Source organism: Helicoverpa zea, chromosome 9, assembly GCF_022581195.2.
Source record: "Helicoverpa zea isolate HzStark_Cry1AcR chromosome 9, ilHelZeax1.1, whole genome shotgun sequence".
In the NCBI taxonomy this organism is placed as follows: domain Eukaryota; kingdom Metazoa; phylum Arthropoda; class Insecta; order Lepidoptera; family Noctuidae; genus Helicoverpa; species Helicoverpa zea.
Genome location: NC_061460.1, coordinates 2,246,976 through 2,266,322, shown reverse-complemented (window position 1 = coordinate 2,266,322; position 19,347 = coordinate 2,246,976).

Genomic DNA, 19,347 nt, shown 5'->3' with positions numbered 1-19,347 from the left:
TGGGTCAAATTTAGTAATTCAAATTTAAGTACCTTCCTGTTGTCAGATTGATCTGAAATTTGGTACACACCTTCAATTCCGATGACAATACAATATAGTAATATCAATAACATTGTAAATCCAAGATGGCCGCCGGTACAAAATGGCGGATCACATATTTTTTCCACAACCCCCTCAATATGGGTATCAAATGAAAGGGCTACACAAGTAGAATACTGTCAGCAACCCCAGCGGGGCCCAGGCCTGCGGGATTGTTCGAAAGAGTTACCGTGGTCCTGGTACATAAAAGGCCTACGACGAAACACAACGGTTTTTAGTCAGTAAGAGACTGGCACTCCCTCACCGCTGCTGACCCATATATAGAATGAGGAATATTCGGTAGGCATTTTCATTAAATACTAAAAACTAGAAAATAAAAAGTCGGTAAAAAAAACTTTTAAGTTAAACGGTTTTACTTTATGTGCACTGAAAACTAGAAAATAAAAAAAACTGTTAAGTCCTTACCTATAAACCTACGTAGGTGGTCCCGGTCATATTAGACTAAAATAAAAACGTGGGGCCCTCTGAAATCCTACCTATGGCAAAGCATATCTTTATACTTTGGTAGATCATGAGCTTGGCGTGCGCTGGTGAAGCCGCTACGGCTGATTATTGATTGTCAAAATCTCCAGTTACGATTATAGTAAGTCGATGCAATCCACACCTATTGTACCTCTAGAAGAAAGTACTACAGCAATAGTTAGGTAATGGGCCCCACGTTTTTATTTTAGTCTAATATGACCGGGACCACCTAGGTAAGTTTATAGGTAAGGACTTAACAGTTTTTTTTATTTTCTAGTTTTCAGTGCACATAAAGTAAAACCGTTTAACTTAAAAGTTTTTTTTACCGATTTTTTTTACTATTTTGGGATGAAAATGTACTCTTTAGAGCACACTTCAGATTAAACTGTCGGCCGATTGTTGGAATATTTTTTTAAGAAATCGTGAATTCAATCAAAGTTTTGGTCGGTCTGATACCGGGGAAATATCTGTTGGTTGTTAAGTATATGTACACACTACCATAAATCTCCGTCCGATCAAAGTGTCGGGTGACTGTTGAAAGTCTGAAAAGTTTTTTTTCAATTTATAACTAACTCATTATTTCTATCAATATCACGAAAAAAATTGATTATCGAAAAAAAAAGAGATTAATGGTGACCTAAATTAAAAAAAAACCACTTTAACTACCTATTTCAAAACAAAAAGGAGGAAAAACTATTAAAAAATTAAAGCGAACTTTGGAGTTTGAACGTTTCATATCCAGAAAGGTATTTAGGTTAACATACACAATTAACACAATTAGCAATATCAGGCAGTTTATTTCGCAAAATTGTTATTTTAACTTACTTTTTCTTACTTTGTGTAACAATATTTATTCTAAGCTTGACAACGGGTTCCCTACATTCCTTCGCTTCAAAGGATCTCACGATATTTGGCATCCAAACTCTTCCACCGGCGAACCATTGTTCACAATGTCTACAGATTATCCGAAATGTATTTGCGTAACAAAAGGTAAAGGCGACCCACATCGCACACCCACATACATACGTCACTTTATGTACGCATTACGTACCCTAATGTACGCGTTACGTACCCCGATGTACGCAAAAATGCGCACAAAAGCGCGGTAATTCCGTGCGATTGCCACCTAATCAGGGTGGTGTTAATTCGAGCTGAAAACCTGTACTGTGAGCTCAGTGAGCAAACTGAGCTCTTATTGATTCGTGTATAATCTAATACTTTCCGTTTGGACGGACTGTTCCTTTAGCCATTCCGACTTAATCCACGAATAAATCCTGCAACTTTACACATTCATTTACCATCACTCTTATGTTTTACAACTTAGGGGTGATTTTTGAATGGTTAAAATCTGGGATAAGTTTGTTAATAGTAACTTACTGGCTGGTAGTCAGTCAAGTAATTTTGAATTGAATTTATTTGAATGAGTTTAAGGTCTTCTGTTGATTTATACCTGTATTGTGTGCGGAATTTAAATTATGATGGAGGTATTTGGGCTTAGTTGCGTGGGTTTTAAGAAGGTTAAAGGGATTGTGGTTTGTGGTCACTGCCACAGTGAGGGGCGAGATCTCTCGGGGTATTGAATATTTGATGATTTTAATGGTCATTTGGATAAAGTGATAACTGGTTTATCAAATAAACTAAGTATCTAAATATAGAAAATAGTTTGATTCTATTAACGTAACACAATATAGTAAAAACCTCTCCCCATCCTGGCCTCTGTTGGACTAGCAACTGCTCCGGGGATCTAGCTAGCCCCAAAATAGGCATACCTGTACCTGGGTACTTTTAAGAACACAAGTGTTTTACACGGAGTGACTACCTGTCTGACCTACCCAACCCAGTTACCTGAGTGACCCTATGATAAGTCTGATTATCAAATTTTCTAGCTTCTAAGTAACGACTGCCAAATATGTTCAAGTGACAGCCGGATTGAGGCCCACTACTTTCTGCCGAAACACGGGGAAACTTGCCACGACATAGAGGGCCACCCATACACGCTTAGCTTTGCTTAACCTTATTATCAATTGGCCCCTGCCACTGTTTTAAAATTTACAGAATCTATACGCTGTGTTCAGATACCAGTTATAACCAGTTACAGATCTATATATATTCAGTTTCATTGAGTGTAGAAATGACCACAAACAGTGGTGGGCTACTGGTAACGGTGGTTTAGCGTGCTGCTAATCTGACATGTCGGCTTGTGGTGTAGACTGCTTTATAATGTAGCTGCGGTTGCCGTAAAACTGGTTATGGTTGATCATGTTTTATATGTCAAAAGGCGGTTAGGATTTTCAAAAATTCAATTGTTGAAGCAGTTTGGTGGATCTAAAAATGTCATAGACCATATAATGGCGAGTTTCTATTAAAACGTGTGGACAGTTTAAAAAAAAAAAACTGACGTTGAAGTTATCAGTGTAGTTCACTGATAACTTCAACGTCAGTTTTTTTTTTTGGGCCTGAGTAGACTACAAAGAATACGTCAATTTTAATTTTGGTCCTTATGTGGAAGTCCTTATTATTATATAAACCAGAACCTGAACGTTTTCCAAGTAAATTTTTATGTCCATTGGTTTTCTGTTGTCCCTGAAACTAAGTTTTGGTTCCGTATCGATGTAATGTGCGCACTGTCATTCATCTCCATACTTATTTTCGAGCCCGATCAAACTATCGACCAACTAAAGGTTGTCTGTGTTCCGGGGCTCAAGCGTTACAATTAATTAATAACAGAGCTACCTTTTCCTTAATTATAAATTGCTGTCGCATAATCCAAATTCTATAAGTAAGATCGCGATCAAAAGCACCTACAACAGAAGCAATTATAAGCGAAGTATTAAATTAAATTTCTAAGTTTATATTAAAACATCGGATCAAAAGAAGATCGAAGATCGAAGACAGATTGCCGGGAATTGACAGGGTGTCGCCGTCGACGGACACGTCTGGGAGGACATCATCATCATCATGTATAACTTTTAAAGTCTTCTTGCGAACACCTAACATTTGGTTAAAGTACTTAGTGGTCACCTTAATTTGCGATGATAAGGTACCAATATTTCGTAGCACACAAAAATTTTATCTATCACTGTCAGTTTCTAATAATATGACAAGGAAATAAATAAGTAATAACATACGTAATTGTGTAGTTAATATGTTTCAGCCGCCGACAATAATGTATATCCCAAATATTCAGGACTTATCAACAACAGGATAAGACATCCTACTAACTTGCCTGGCACCTCGCACGAATGTCGACTGAACCGGGACCTCAGCTTCGGCAGTCTTGCGTCATCAATATCGACTACTGTAGCTGTTTTTAAATATTAACTTTTTGACAAGGCTATAATATAGGACAGCCAGATAATAACAATACCTACATATTACTCGCTAATGTTGATTTTCAACATTCTTTTCCCTAACTTGATAATCCAATTTTATCAGTAATCACATAACAATTAATCAGTAATCTTATTAAACTTCTTATCCAGTTATTTATAGGTCTATGACAAACATTCGTCGAAATAAATGACGAATATATACAAACACCGTATTATGTATTTGTAAGATACGATGATATATCGCGAAGGAAAAGCTATGTAGCTTGTACTATGTGAACGCATTTGTAAGGGGTAGCATACTTTGAGAAGAAACCAGGAGTAAGAATTATTGGATAAGGTAGATAGAGTCAATTCTTTATCGGACTACGATAAGTTTTTTTTATATATTGGTGAGTCAGTAAGCTATGACTTATTGATGAGACATAGTCAATTGGCTATACTATCTCAACTTGACACTTTATGTTAACAAAACTTACGTTTTTTGGACTTTCTCTGATATCAATGGCATTGTAAGTTAAGTATTCAAGTAGAAAGTAAACTTTAGAACTGCTGAAGAAATACCAAAAATACGGAAGCCTACTATTCCCAATTTGACCTACTCGTAACTGCGTCGCTTTAGCCTTGAATTTATGTAGAACTCAATATTTTCCGCGTTCCGAAAGAACAGATAAAAACTAGCTTATCTATACCTCGAAAGACCCCCTATCTCCATATCACTTCAGTACTATGATTTTAGCTGTTTTATCTAAAAAACGTAAAAAACAAAGCATATAACACGTTTGTAGTATGACTAATGAAAGAATTTATAAATGTTAAAACTGCTTTCTCCACCTCAACATATCTGGTTTCACCCTGAAGCAAGTCAGGTTACATAATGTTTAGTCATAAATAGCGTAACAATGAGACGTTCTTACTTAGTGCACAAAATCCTATAAATAGTAGTATATTTCTGCTTCCAAAGTTCACCTGTCTGGCAGTTTTCTGAAAATCACATTGGAAACTTTTCAAAACGCCGACGAACTTTCTACCAGGAATTAGTCCTGAATAAGGTTTAACCACTTTCCTAGCAATTTTTACAATTCAAATTTAGAATACACTCTTACGCATGGTAGCCCTTTTGTTGCTAACATAGATGAACTCCTAAAAAACTCAGATTTCACATAGGTGCCCGCTTTTTTTGCAAAAGAGTGTATACCCATATGTAACTTAATTGTAATATTTTACTAAGGCAGCTCAAAGATGCCTTCTCCACGTCTTACTAAATCACGTCCTACCCTGAAGCAAGTCAGGTTACACATGTTTAGTGATAAATGGCGTTACAATGGGACTTCATTAGCGCCCCGAGACACATTAATTAATTCCCCGTCATGGACCACACTCGTGTACCCTGAACTGAAGTTATTTGTAAGATATGTGTTGTGTATCTGTTAGATAAATTGAGATCGATTTGTTTGGATATGAAAGATGTGTGGAACTTGCGGTTTCACCTGCTTTCCTAAGGGAATTACTTCCCGCACATGGATAATTACTATGACGCCTCCCGTTGTGTATTAGAAGTGTGAGGTCGTGTCAGACTCTTTCTGACTAAAACCCATCATGTTCCTTCTGAAGCCCTGTATGTACCAGGACTGCGGTAATTCTTTCGACAATCCCGCAGACCAGCGGTTTAATCTGCTATCCTGAAGGAATCACCTCCTATATCTGGACAAAAAATTGTCTATGTTCTTTCTTAGGCTTTAGACAATCGGTGAAGGTGAATTTTTGAATGGTTTCAGTAGTTTTAGCATACAAGTGCGACAGACAGACAGAGTTATATTCTCATTATATGATATTAGTGAGGATGAATTATATCCACAGAATAAATAGAGATCAATTTGTTAGACATGAAAGATATTGTGTTTAAGAATATCTTCTGTGTTGTTGACAATCGTATTTATATTATTTTGATACTCAGCTGGGCCAATGTCTAAGTCAAATCATTTTATTTCGTTTAGGCTTTTACGGGCACTTATATAAATAGGTAGGTCGAACGAACATCACAAATATAAATAAGTTTGATTCTAGTTGACCAGAAAGAGTACATTACAAACCTTCATAAAATTCACTCTCTGTTCTTTCATGTTTCAAATAAATTTTAATACAAAAAAATATCGAAGTTAAAAAATTAACTACTTAAGTACTTGTTAAAACATTAATTTCAACTATAATTCAGCTCAGAACCAGCACAAGCACGAATATTACAATTTTAATTCACTCCTGAATTCGCGAAGCAAAACTTTAATTAAGAAATAATTTTAGAGACAAAACTGGACGCCATCTGCACGCGACTGTACTGATCCGATGTTTTAATATAAACTTAGAAATTTAATTTAATACTTCGCTTATAATTGCTTCTGTTGTAGGTGCTTTTGATCGCGATCTTACTTATAGAATTTGGATTATGCGACAGCAATTTATAATTAAGGAAAAGGTAGCTCTGTTATTAATTAATTGTAACGCTTGAGCCCCGGAACACAGACAACCTTTAGTTGGTCGATAGTTTGATCGGGCTCGAAAATAAGTATGGAGATGAATGACAGTGCGCACATTACATCGATACGGAACCAAAACTTAGTTTCAGGGACAACAGAAAACCAATGGACATAAAAATTTACTTGGAAAACGTTCAGGTTCTGGTTTATATAATAATAAGGACTTCCACATAAGGACCAAAATTAAAATTGACGTATTCTTTGTAGTCTACTCAGGCCCAAAAAAAAAACTGACGTTGAAGTTATCAGTGTAGTTCACTGATAACTTCAACGTCAGTTTGATAAGTGACGGGATAAGTTTGTTAATAGTAACTTACTGGCTGGTAGTCAGTCAAGTAATTTTGAATTGAATTTATTTGAATGAGTTTAAGGTCTTCTGTTGATTTATACCTGTATTGTGTGCGGAATTTAAATTAAGATGGAGGTATTTGGGCTTAGTTGCGTGGGTTTTAAGAAGGTTAAAGGGATTGTGGTTTGTGGTCACTGCCACAGTGAGGGACGAGATCTCTCGGGGTATTGAATATTTGATGATATTAATGGTCATTTGAATCGGAAAATTGGATAAAGTGATAACTGGTTTATCAAATAACTAAGTATCTAAATATAGAAAATAGTTTGATTGTATTAACGTAACACAATATAGTAAAACCTCTCCCCATCCTGGCCTCTGTTGGACTAGCAACTGCTCCGGGGATCTAGCTAGCCCCAAAATAGGCATACCTGTACCTGGGTACTTTTAAGAACACAAGTGTTTTACACGGAGTGACTACCTGTCTGACCTTCCCAACCCAGTTACCTGAGTGACCCTATGATAAGTCTGATTATCAAATTTTCTAGCTTCTAAGTAACGACTGCCAAATATGTTCAAGTGACAGCCGGATTGAGGCCCACTACTTTCTGCCGAAACACGGGGAAACTTGCCACGACATAGAGGGCCACCCATACACGCTTAGCTTTGCTTAACCTTATTATCAATTGGCCCCTGCCACTGTTTTAAAATTTACAGAATCTATACGCTGTGTTCAGATACCAGTTATAACCAGTTACAGATCTATATATATTCAGTTTCATTGAGTGTAGAAATGACCACAAACAGTAGTGGGCTACTGGTAACGGTGGTTTAGCGTGCTGCTAATCTGACATGTCGGCTTGTGGTGTAGACTGCTTTATAATGTAGCTGCGGTTGCCGTAAAACTGGTTATGGTTGATCATGTTTTATATGTCAAAAGGCGGTTAGGATTTTCAAAAATTCAATTGTTGAAGCAGTTTGGTGGATCTAAAAATGTCATAGACCATATAATGGCGAGTTTCTATTAAAACGTGTGGACAGTTTAAAAAAAAAAACTGACGTTGAAGTTATCAGTGTAGTTCACTGATAACTTCAACGTCAGTTTTTTTTTTGGGCCTGAGTAGACTACAAAGAATACGTCAATTTTAATTTTGGTCCTTATGTGGAAGTCCTTATTATTATATAAACCAGAACCTGAACGTTTTCCAAGTAAATTTTTATGTCCATTGGTTTTCTGTTGTCCCTGAAACTAAGTTTTGGTTCCGTATCGATGTAATGTGCGCACTGTCATTCATCTCCATACTTATTTTCGAGCCCGATCAAACTATCGACCAACTAAAGGTTGTCTGTGTTCCGGGGCTCAAGCGTTACAATTAATTAATAACAGAGCTACCTTTTCCTTAATTATAAATTGCTGTCGCATAATCCAAATTCTATAAGTAAGATCGCGATCAAAAGCACCTACAACAGAAGCAATTATAAGCGAAGTATTAAATTAAATTTCTAAGTTTATATTAAAACATCGGATCAGTACAGTCGCGTGCAGATGGCGTCCAGTTTTGTCTCTAAAATTATTTCTTAATTAAAGTTTTGCTTCGCGAATTCAGGAGTGAATTAAAATTGTAATATTCGTGCTTGTGCTGGTTCTGAGCTGAATTATAGTTGAAATTAATGTTTTAACAAGTACTTAAGTAGTTAATTTTTTAACTTCGATATTTTTTTGTATTAAAATTTATTTGAAACATGAAAGAACAGAGAGTGAATTTTATGAAGGTTTGTAATGTACTCTTTCTGGTCAACTAGAATCAAACTTATTTATATTTGTGATGTTCGTTCGACCTACCTATTTATATAAGTGCCCGTAAAAGCCTAAACGAAATAAAATGATTTGACTTAGACATTGGCCCAGCTGAGTATCAAAATAATATAAATACGATTGTCAACAACACAGAAGATATTCTTAAACACAATATCTTTCATGTCTAACAAATTGATCTCTATTTATTCTGTGGATATAATTCATCCTCACTAATATCATATAATGAGAATATAACTCTGTCTGTCTGTCGCACTTGTATGCTAAAACTACTGAAACCATTCAAAAATTCACCTTCACCGATTGTCTAAAGCCTAAGAAAGAACATAGACAATTTTTTGTCCAGATATAGGAGGTGATTCCTTCAGGATAGCAGATTAAACCGCTGGTCTGCGGGATTGTCGAAAGAATTACCGCAGTCCTGGTACATACAGGGCTTCAGAAGGAACATGATGGGTTTTAGTCAGAAAGAGTCTGACACGACCTCACACTTCTAATACACAACGGGAGGCGTCATAGTAATTATCCATGTGCGGGAAGTAATTCCCTTAGGAAAGCAGGTGAAACCGCAAGTTCCACACATCTTTCATATCCAAACAAATCGATCTCAATTTATCTAACAGATACACAACACATATCTTACAAATAACTTCAGTTCAGGGTACACGAGTGTGGTCCATGACGGGGAATTAATTAATGTGTCTCGGGGCGCTAATGAAGTCCCATTGTAACGCCATTTATCACTAAACATGTGTAACCTGACTTGCTTCAGGGTAGGACGTGATTTAGTAAGACGTGGAGAAGGCATCTTTGAGCTGCCTTAGTAAAATATTACAATTAAGTTACATATGGGTATACACTCTTTTGCAAAAAAAGCGGGCACCTATGTGAAATCTGAGTTTTTTAGGAGTTCATCTATGTTAGCAACAAAAGGGCTACCATGCGTAAGAGTGTATTCTAAATTTGAATTGTAAAAATTGCTAGGAAAGTGGTTAAACCTTATTCAGGACTAATTCCTGGTAGAAAGTTCGTCGGCGTTTTGAAAAGTTTCCAATGTGATTTTCAGAAAACTGCCAGACAGGTGAACTTTGGAAGCAGAAATATACTACTATTTATAGGATTTTGTGCACTAAGTAAGAACGTCTCATTGTTACGCTATTTATGACTAAACATTATGTAACCTGACTTGCTTCAGGGTGAAACCAGATATGTTGAGGTGGAGAAAGCAGTTTTAACATTTATAAATTCTTTCATTAGTCATACTACAAACGTGTTATATGCTTTGTTTTTTACGTTTTTTAGATAAAACAGCTAAAATTATAGTACTGAAGTGATATGGAGATAGGGGGTCTTTCGAGGTATAGATAAGCTAGTTTTTATCTGTTCTTTCGGAACGCGGAAAATATTGAGTTCTACATAAATTCAAGGCTAAAGCGACGCAGTTACGAGTAGGTCAAATTGGGAATAGTAGGCTTCCGTATTTTTGGTATTTCTTCAGCAGTTCTAAAGTTTACTTTCTACTTGAATACTTAACTTACAATGCCATTGATATCAGAGAAAGTCCAAAAAACGTAAGTTTTGTTAACATAAAGTGTCAAGTTGAGATAGTATAGCCAATTGACTATGTCTCATCAATAAGTCATAGCTTACTGACTCACCAATATATAAAAAAAACTTATCGTAGTCCGATAAAGAATTGACTCTATCTACCTTATCCAATAATTCTTACTCCTGGTTTCTTCTCAAAGTATGCTACCCCTTACAAATGCGTTCACATAGTACAAGCTACATAGCTTTTCCTTCGCGATATATCATCGTATCTTACAAATACATAATACGGTGTTTGTATATATTCGTCATTTATTTCGACGAATGTTTGTCATAGACCTATAAATAACTGGATAAGAAGTTTAATAAGATTACTGATTAATTGTTATTTGATTACTGATAAAATTGGATTATCAAGTTAGGGAAAAGAATGTTGAAAATCAACATTAGCGAGTAATATGTAGGTATTGTTATTATCTGGCTGTCCTATATTATAGCCTTGTCAAAAAGTTAATATTTAAAAACAGCTACAGTAGTCGATATTGATGACGCAAGACTGCCGAAGCTGAGGTCCCGGTTCAGTCGACATTCGTGCGAGGTGCCAGGCAAGTTAGTAGGATGTCTTATCCTGTTGTTGATAAGTCCTGAATATTTGGGATATACATTATTGTCGGCGGCTGAAACATATTAACTACACAATTACGTATGTTATTACTTATTTATTTCCTTGTCATATTATTAGAAACTGACAGTGATAGATAAAATTTTTGTGTGCTACGAAATATTGGTACCTTATCATCGCAAATTAAGGTGACCACTAAGTACTTTAACCAAATGTTAGGTGTTCGCAAGAAGACTTTAAAAGTTATACATGATGATGATGATGTCCTCCCAGACGTGTCCGTCGACGGCGACACCCTGTCAATTCCCGGCAATCTGTCTTCGCTCATGGGCCCGGCAGTGACTTGCGAACCCGAATTTGTTTTTAAAAACTCGGTCACATGAAAAACAGTAGAGCTCTCCGTTTGCATTAAAAGTGTAGTTATACGTCGGTTTAGGACGAGTTTTACGGGCCAGACGTTTACCGTCAAGGTCTTCAAGACGGTGAGACTCGAAGCTTTCTAGTCCTTGATGGACTGCCTTCCGCCACTCAGATCGTTGGGTGGCTAGGTCCTCCCATGAGTTCGGGGATAAGCCGGTCGACCAGCACAATAAATATTGCCTAATAATAAACCACTAGGTATATTGAATCAATATATTGATTGCTTTTTTCATCTTAAAAAAATTACGAATATCTAAGTTTGCACGTGCCTATGCGTCAATAAAAAAAAACTAAGAGTAAAGTAGACCCAATTCCCTCAGAAGAAAACTGCAGAAAACAGCTAGTACCTAATCGTAATTTCGTACCTTCAAAGTTTTTACAACACCTTAGGGTCAATCCCCACTGAAAGAGCAGCGGCCGGCAGCGGCCGGCAGCGGCCGTAAATGCAAGTGATTGAGCGCGGCGCCGCGCTCTTACATTGTCCGTGCTCTTACGGCCGCTGCCGGCCGCTGCTCTTTCAGTGGGAATCAGGCCCGCCGCTAGCTGTTTGTTCGCCCGCGTGCAAAACTGATTATGCCGCCCTACGACTACATACGTTTTGTCAAAAAATATATAAGGGGGGGGGGGCGGATCCAGGGGGTCCGGACCCCCCGCCCATTCATATCCATCTTACTTGTCCAACAGAAAAAAATATGTACATGCACCGTTCTAATTGCAGAAAACCCACCTACTTTTGGATAAATAACTATTGCAATACATAACATACATTACACATAACTTTTTATTTACTTGAAATGTTCAGAGTAACCTAAGCCCTAAGCAGTCCTGGGTTAGCCCATAAGCAAAATAAGCAATTGCTTAGGGCATCAATGCAGTGCAATCATTACCCAAGTGGCCCCTATGTATTGAAAGATTGTGATTAACTTAAACTAACGCACTTAAATATCTATAACAATATTTAAAGTCAGTAAAATACGTTATTTGGTGGGTTTCCCGTTGAAAAATTGTAAGACACATTCCATATGTAAGGAAGCGCGAGCGGAGCGAGCGCGAAATTTTTATTTTTAAAGGACACAAAACAAATAAAAATCACTGTAAATTAACAAAGCAAAGTCAAAAAGTAAGATATGCACAGAAGTGAAGTGCAAAAGCCGCGAGCGAAGCGAGCGCGATTTTTTCCTTAGAGTTTTCATGAAGTAAACATATCATAAAAAGCCATAACGGACGTGTGCGAAAAATGTTTATTCGGAATTGAATGCCTCAACAATTAAACAAAGATAAAATGCGATATCTGACATGGAGCCGCGAGCGCAGCGAGCGCGAATTTTTTTGGGGATGCAAAGGGTGAAACAGTCAAAATTGATAGGAGACGACCAAAGCTAGGGCGGCTTTTTCCGAAATTTTATTGGTTTAATTTTGCCGCCCCCTAAATAGCATTTGCCCCACGCTACGCCACTGGTTGATCTTAAATCGTTTTTAAGAATCTTTAATTTTGAAAATGTCCTTTCAACAGATGTACCTAACTGAAACCGGCAGTATAAGTAATATTCTTAGCGCTATTGCTGAGTTCGGAAATATTGAAATCAAATCATTAGTAAAAAGATATTGTATTTTTTAAATATTACGTGATAACTCGCTAGATTTGCCGCCCCCTAGGACGTGCCGCCCGCGTGCTGTGCACGCGCTGCACGCCCGCTTACGGCGGGCCTGGTGGGAATTGACCTTTATAATTGACGACTGACGTTGCCTATTAACTATCTTCGCGAAAACTACACAATTAGTGGTAAATTGCCCTCTTAAAAGACTGGGGAGCTATTGAAGGGTTCGTTCCCCTAAAACCATCAATTTCCCATGGATCCTTGCTAAGTACCTCCTGACTCAATTAACTTGGGCTGTGAGAGTTAGGTGTCTATGGGGTCGCGCCATCATGGTATGTGGTTTGGTTATTTTTAATTATACAAGTTATTATTTACAAGATCTTAAGTTCTAAAGTCTTATTTACATAATATTTTTAATTAATCATGTATTTACAAATAAAAAACCGGCCAAGTGCGAGTCGGACTCGCGCACGAAGGGTTCCGTACCATTATTTATAAAACGGATAAAAATCACGTTTGTTGTATTTGAGCCGTTCTGGTGTTCAGTACTTGTTGTTATAGCGGCAACAAAAATACACCATCTGTGAAAATTTTAATTCTCTAACTATAACGGTTCATGAGATACAGCCTGGTGACAGACGGACGGACGGACGGTCGGACGTTGTCCCGTTTTACCCTTTGGGTACGGAACCCTAAAAAGGAAAAATCACAACTACGTATAAGAAAATTCATCTGCATCGCAATGATGTTTTTATAGCGCTGTTAGAAAATATGATATAATGGTAGGTTCGTATTATGATAATTAAGAAACAATTTATGCCAATACAGCTCAGCAGTGTCCAGTGTCTATTTTCTGATAAAAAAATTCGCCATAGATTACCTATTAATAGTTGCTTATTTCACAGACATACTGCTCACAAAGATAAATGATATAATCAATCTACATGCAAGAAACTTTCAGTTTACTAAAATCGTTTTTGAAAGTGTCTGAGTGCCAGAAACGATAAACATGGCTATTCTCACCAAAACCCTATACTACTGTCTTATGCCTCATGTATGTATATGCAGATAACTCTTCAAGTTTTAATAGGAAGTAAAAAATAAATAAAAAATATCGCGTTATTACCATACTCCTACCAAAAAGTCCAAATCAACTAATTTAACGCAGATCTGAGGCCACTCAAAACTTGGCACTTTTCAGCAAAGTTTTCCACCCTTCAGCCATGCAAAAACCTCCCTAATGGCCTCCCAAATAAGGTGCATAATACTCGCATTTTTATATTGGTGCAAACATCACTAGGAGTTGCTTCGAAGTTTAATGACTAATTACCCCCCCAGGGGAGGTTGGTCCAAACTGAATTGTGGATTAAGTCGGTAACGAGAAATTTTAAATTAAGTCCATAAGTTTCGACACAGGCAATTTCGTTTTTAGCCCGTCGTTTATCTAGTTCTCTACCAATTATGTAGGGTGACACCTGGAATTCAGGATGCTAGTTTTTCAAGACAAAATAACAGACTGGATCTCTAATTAATGGGCCTGGCTTGAAACATGCCATTTCTTTTTATATGAAGTGGAATAGACACAGAGAAAACACTCACCACGCGTGGTTTCTGCTTCCTAGTCAACGGAAAACTAACTTTGCCGACCAATCAGTGTTCCATAATCGCTGCCAGAGGGAGCTACTATCCAAAAAATAAAACTTCAACTTACTCAAAACTCTCCAGACTTGTAAACTGGCTTACAGAACATTTACGGGAGAATAGTGCTACTCATCCATGCACAAACTGGAATGTTGCTTAACTAACATCGATAGATAAACACGTGCAGCTGTTACCTGAGTCACGAGCTCTTTTTACGTTAAACCGAACGCAGGCGAAACTTTTGTGCATTTTTCAGGTTTCTGTTTTCCTCCGGCGAAGAAATCTTATAAGTGTATTTGTTCGAAGTTTTACATTGTGTGTTTTAAAAAATAACGGGTTTCCTGTATATTTTGTTTAAAAAATATAATGTTTTTCCGCTGGGGGTTTTTTTGCGTTTTTGCAATTTTGGCAGTCACGTTTTGGATACAAACGTTGGGGGAATATGCAATCAGGAAAAGCGGTGTATTTTGATTGTATAAACTGCGTTTTGGCTACAATTTTCACCTACCACCAAAATAAAAAAATGTAATTCTAAGTATCATCTGCTAAACACACAAGAACACAACCCAATTATTTCCATTGACACATCATAAGACATGATCTTAAAGCAAGTGACATAAGGTTGAAATTCCCTTGAAGGGTGTTACAGAGCTTAGCATTAAGTAGTTTGTGGTAGCTCTCATGTTGACGGGGAATTTTAAGTAGAAGGAACGTACGTTAATACTGTTAGAAATGAAAACTTTACATGAACTGGTAACGTTATAATAAGCTTTATTTTGTGTTCTTATCTATTAATGCCCATTTTCACCAACAAATCCCTAAAGGACATTGTTCAATTTTGGCCTAAAAACCGATGTGAATGTAAATTATACTATAATTTTCATTTATTTTTATATTGTTTGAAACATATTTTAGTATTCCACGGACACTTCAAATAAATAAATTCCAAATAAAAAGTTGGGTCACAATTATTGATGCCTTATAAAATGTTTCCGTCAGCCAGTGCTGCCAGTTTCGGAAGTTTTCGCGATTTCGGTAAATACGGATCGAATTGAGAACCTCTTTTCCGAAGTCGGTTATTAAAATTAGTTGGTAACGCTTTATTCATTTAAATACCTAAACTGACTAGCTAGAAAAAACTAGTATTCTATATGTTTTAAGCGAAATCGCGAATTTCTAGCTTGGCATTCGAGTAGGATTATAGTTTTCGTAATTGGCAGCACTGGTGTACTTCAGTCAGTTTGCTAGTAGTCAGTTTGATTAGAATATATGTCAATGGTTTGATTTCTTTGCATTTTTCTTTGCGACTATCGTTTCTTTTGTGATTTTCTATGCGTTTCATGGTTTTATTGTAACAACTTTGGCTTGATTACGGACTCCGATTAGATTGCGTACTTGGTAGACTCGGCTGTGTGTAAAGGACTGGATTTTCCTGGCATTTTCAGATATTTCTCTGTCTGTGATCGAATTTAGTTGTATTATAATTACAACAATGGATGCAGAATATAGTATATTCTATAAATTGTGGATCTGTTGGAGGTTCTTTGGTATTAGAAAACGAAGATATACTTCGTTGCATACAACAATGGACTGTTCCCCGTATGGTAAGTGGTCTACGAATGTGTTTTTCTAATTTTGATAAGAATGTTACTACCTACTTATGTTTTCATAAGCACACAATTTCTCGGATTTCAAATCAATTGCCACAATTGCAAGTTACTTGACATTTACTTGTTTTATTGTATTTATTTATTACAGGTTGACGCTCATGACCTTATATGTACGACGTGTTGGTCTGAAGCAGTCGATCATAATAAGATGCAATGCACTGTTGGACGCAATTGTGTACTTTGTAAGAAGCTCCTACCATCAGGCATTTCTGTTGCAATTGTATCGTTGGGCGTAGAACAGTGGGCTGTTGTGCCCACATAATGACTATTATCTGGTACTTAAGCTGGGCGAGATACCAAAATTCAATTGAACCCCCGGCTCAGTTCTTAGATAATATATTATTGAGAAATATTGATGATTAAAAACTTTTAATTGAATATAAATATTGTTTTTATTGCACGTCCTCGAAACCCTCCTGTAAAATTATTTTGTGTGGTAATGACATTTTTAGTATGGTCTGTGCCTTTTTGGTAATAGACCGCGGGTTCGATTCCCGCCTTATGGCATGTAGATAGCTAGGTAACTGTCTAATATAAAAGTAGTAACAATCATTTAAATAAATAATTCTCCATCGTAATAATATCGATATTGTTGGAATATACGCACGATGTACGTATAATACCTCCTTTACAAATATCCAAGATTATATAAAGCATACCTACTTCAATCATTCGTCAAACATTCAATCATTCAATGTTCACTTTAATCGTACGTTCTTACATTCGAAATATAACAGTCGTTCAGGATACATGTGTTTTCTTTGTCTCACCTGCACCCATATCCAACAGGTTATGGGCCCAGGCCGTTTTCTGTAGTTAAAAGTAATACAACAAAATTTTAAATTCAGTGAAAGAGTGTAAATTAAAATTGCATTAACAATGAACAAAATATCACATCTTATGACGGTGTGATTTCTGCGTTGCTAGGTGATGAGCAACTCAATATGGTTTCTGTGAAGACTACGCCTACTCGAACATGAATTGTATAATAATAATGAGACCCACACTCAAAATAAAAATAATTAGTGCTCTCGCTGTGGCGGCATATTGGGCTGACAAAGTGTAGTCTCACTATAAGACATGTCATCGACACGAAAGAAGAAGAATAAAAATAATTATCAACCCGGAAATTCAATGCATATAATATCAAAAAAATGTATTGTGATCATTGCGGACGTCGGAATAATTTCAAAAAGGACTGCCGTTACTTAAAGGGACTGCAGCAAAATAATCAATGGGTGAACTTCAAAAGTCTGCCAATAACATTGAATACTGCAACAATGACCAGGACGGTTTCATTTTTATGATTTCATAATGTAAATTGTCTGCTAATTATGTAGAAAATACTACTGTTTATTTTCTTTTAGATTCTGGTGTGACAGATCATGATGACATATATCATATTAAAAAAAAAAAAAATTAAAAGATTGACAATGTAAAAAGGTTTTAACCTCGTACGTCGAATTATCCACACCATTGAAGATCGGTGTTGCTAGGAAAGGAGTTTCAATCCTGGAGTTAGGTAAAGGGTAAATCGAGGTAACATCATAAATTCAAGGATCAATTGATGACGTTTTATATTCACCGGAGGTACGTTATAATATGCCAAAAGACTGGTATGTCGGTAATTTTTTTTTAACATTTATGGTAAAAATAATAAATGTTTTATGACAGGTGAGAACATCAATCACTAATGTTTTTTTTTAGTATTACTTTTAAACAGTAATAATTCTCTGAGTAATTTAAATTTTGTTGAAGAGAATCACCAAGACTGTGTAAAAGAGTATAAATAATACGGCATAGTACTCACTTAAATAAACAGAAAAATCAAATGTTCAAATATGGAGTTGATGAAAATAATGTTTTTATTTGATAATTCTGATGAATTATGTGAACCTTGCATATTTGGTAAAAACCATGTACTGTAGATGATAAGAACTATTTTGCTACGTTTATAGACAATTTTATACATTACAGTGCAATATCACACTGTTATATATTTGATGTACCTACGCTAAGTCAGAAGTGCTGACATGTTTTCAAGATTTTGTTGCTAAAAGTGAAAATTTATTTAACCATAAAGTAAACTAATTTATATTGCGATAGTGGGCGAGAATATCTTTCTAATGAATTTAAAGATTATTATTGTGTTTGTAAGGAATAACTTAGGTACTGTTTAACAGTATCGAATAGCCACAACAAAATGGTGTCGAGGAGCGTATGAATCGTACGTTAACCGAAATGGCTCGACCATTGTTTACAAATTTAGTTACAAATTGGTTAGAAATTATATAAAATATTCTGGGATGAAGCTATATTAATATACATATTTAACAAATAGACTACCCACAAAAGCGCTCGCCAATAATAAAACACCATACGAAACATGACACAATCAATACCGAAAATACGAAACCAAAAATAAGTCATTCAAGACATTTAAAATAATGATGATGATTCGGTTCAACATGTTCATGATAAAACTAAAGCCTCGAAATTTGACGAAAAGTCATTTAAAGCCATATTAGTTGGTTACGACCAAAATGGTTACAAACTATTTACCTAATACAGAAAATAACCAATTCCCTATTGCGAGGGATGTCGATTTGATGAAAGAAAGTGCTTGCGGCACTAATAATCGCGTAGACAAGCACTGCCACAATCATCTGTCCAAGATGCTCTGTGGCCAATGATGATGATGATTTGATGAGTTGTATTTCTATAATACCTGTTCAAATTCCCGCCTAAATTAACAAGCACGATAACGACGATAAATCGGCAAAGTTAATAGGCAACAAACACAAACATAATCATTCCCCTGATAATAGCTCAGAAGCTGGACCTTCATCTAGCAAACTGAGACGTAATACAAATAACTCTCAAAGTACCCCAATAGATTATAAAAGGATTGATGACCCATTTTTGCTTATCGCTCACAACTGTTCAATCACTACCATGCACCTATTGTGACATTTTTAGTGGGGATGATTCTAGTATACATATGTTGAAAACCACGAAAAGTGAAATAGAGTCTAATCATAGAAATAATACTTGGACTCTCATAGCAAGACCTAAAAATTTTAACATAAAAAGCTCAAATTGGGTATGTACAATTAAAAATAACGAGTTGGGTAAACCTACATGGTATAAAGCCCGAAGCTCGTGGTGTCACTCAACAATGCTTACAAGATTATAACGAAACGTTGACTCCAGTAGCTCAAATATAATCTTTCCAATTTATTTTAACTCTTGCAAATCAGTTTGATTTACATGCCCATCTTATGGATGTAAAAACCGCCGTTTAGAAAGGCATTCTCAA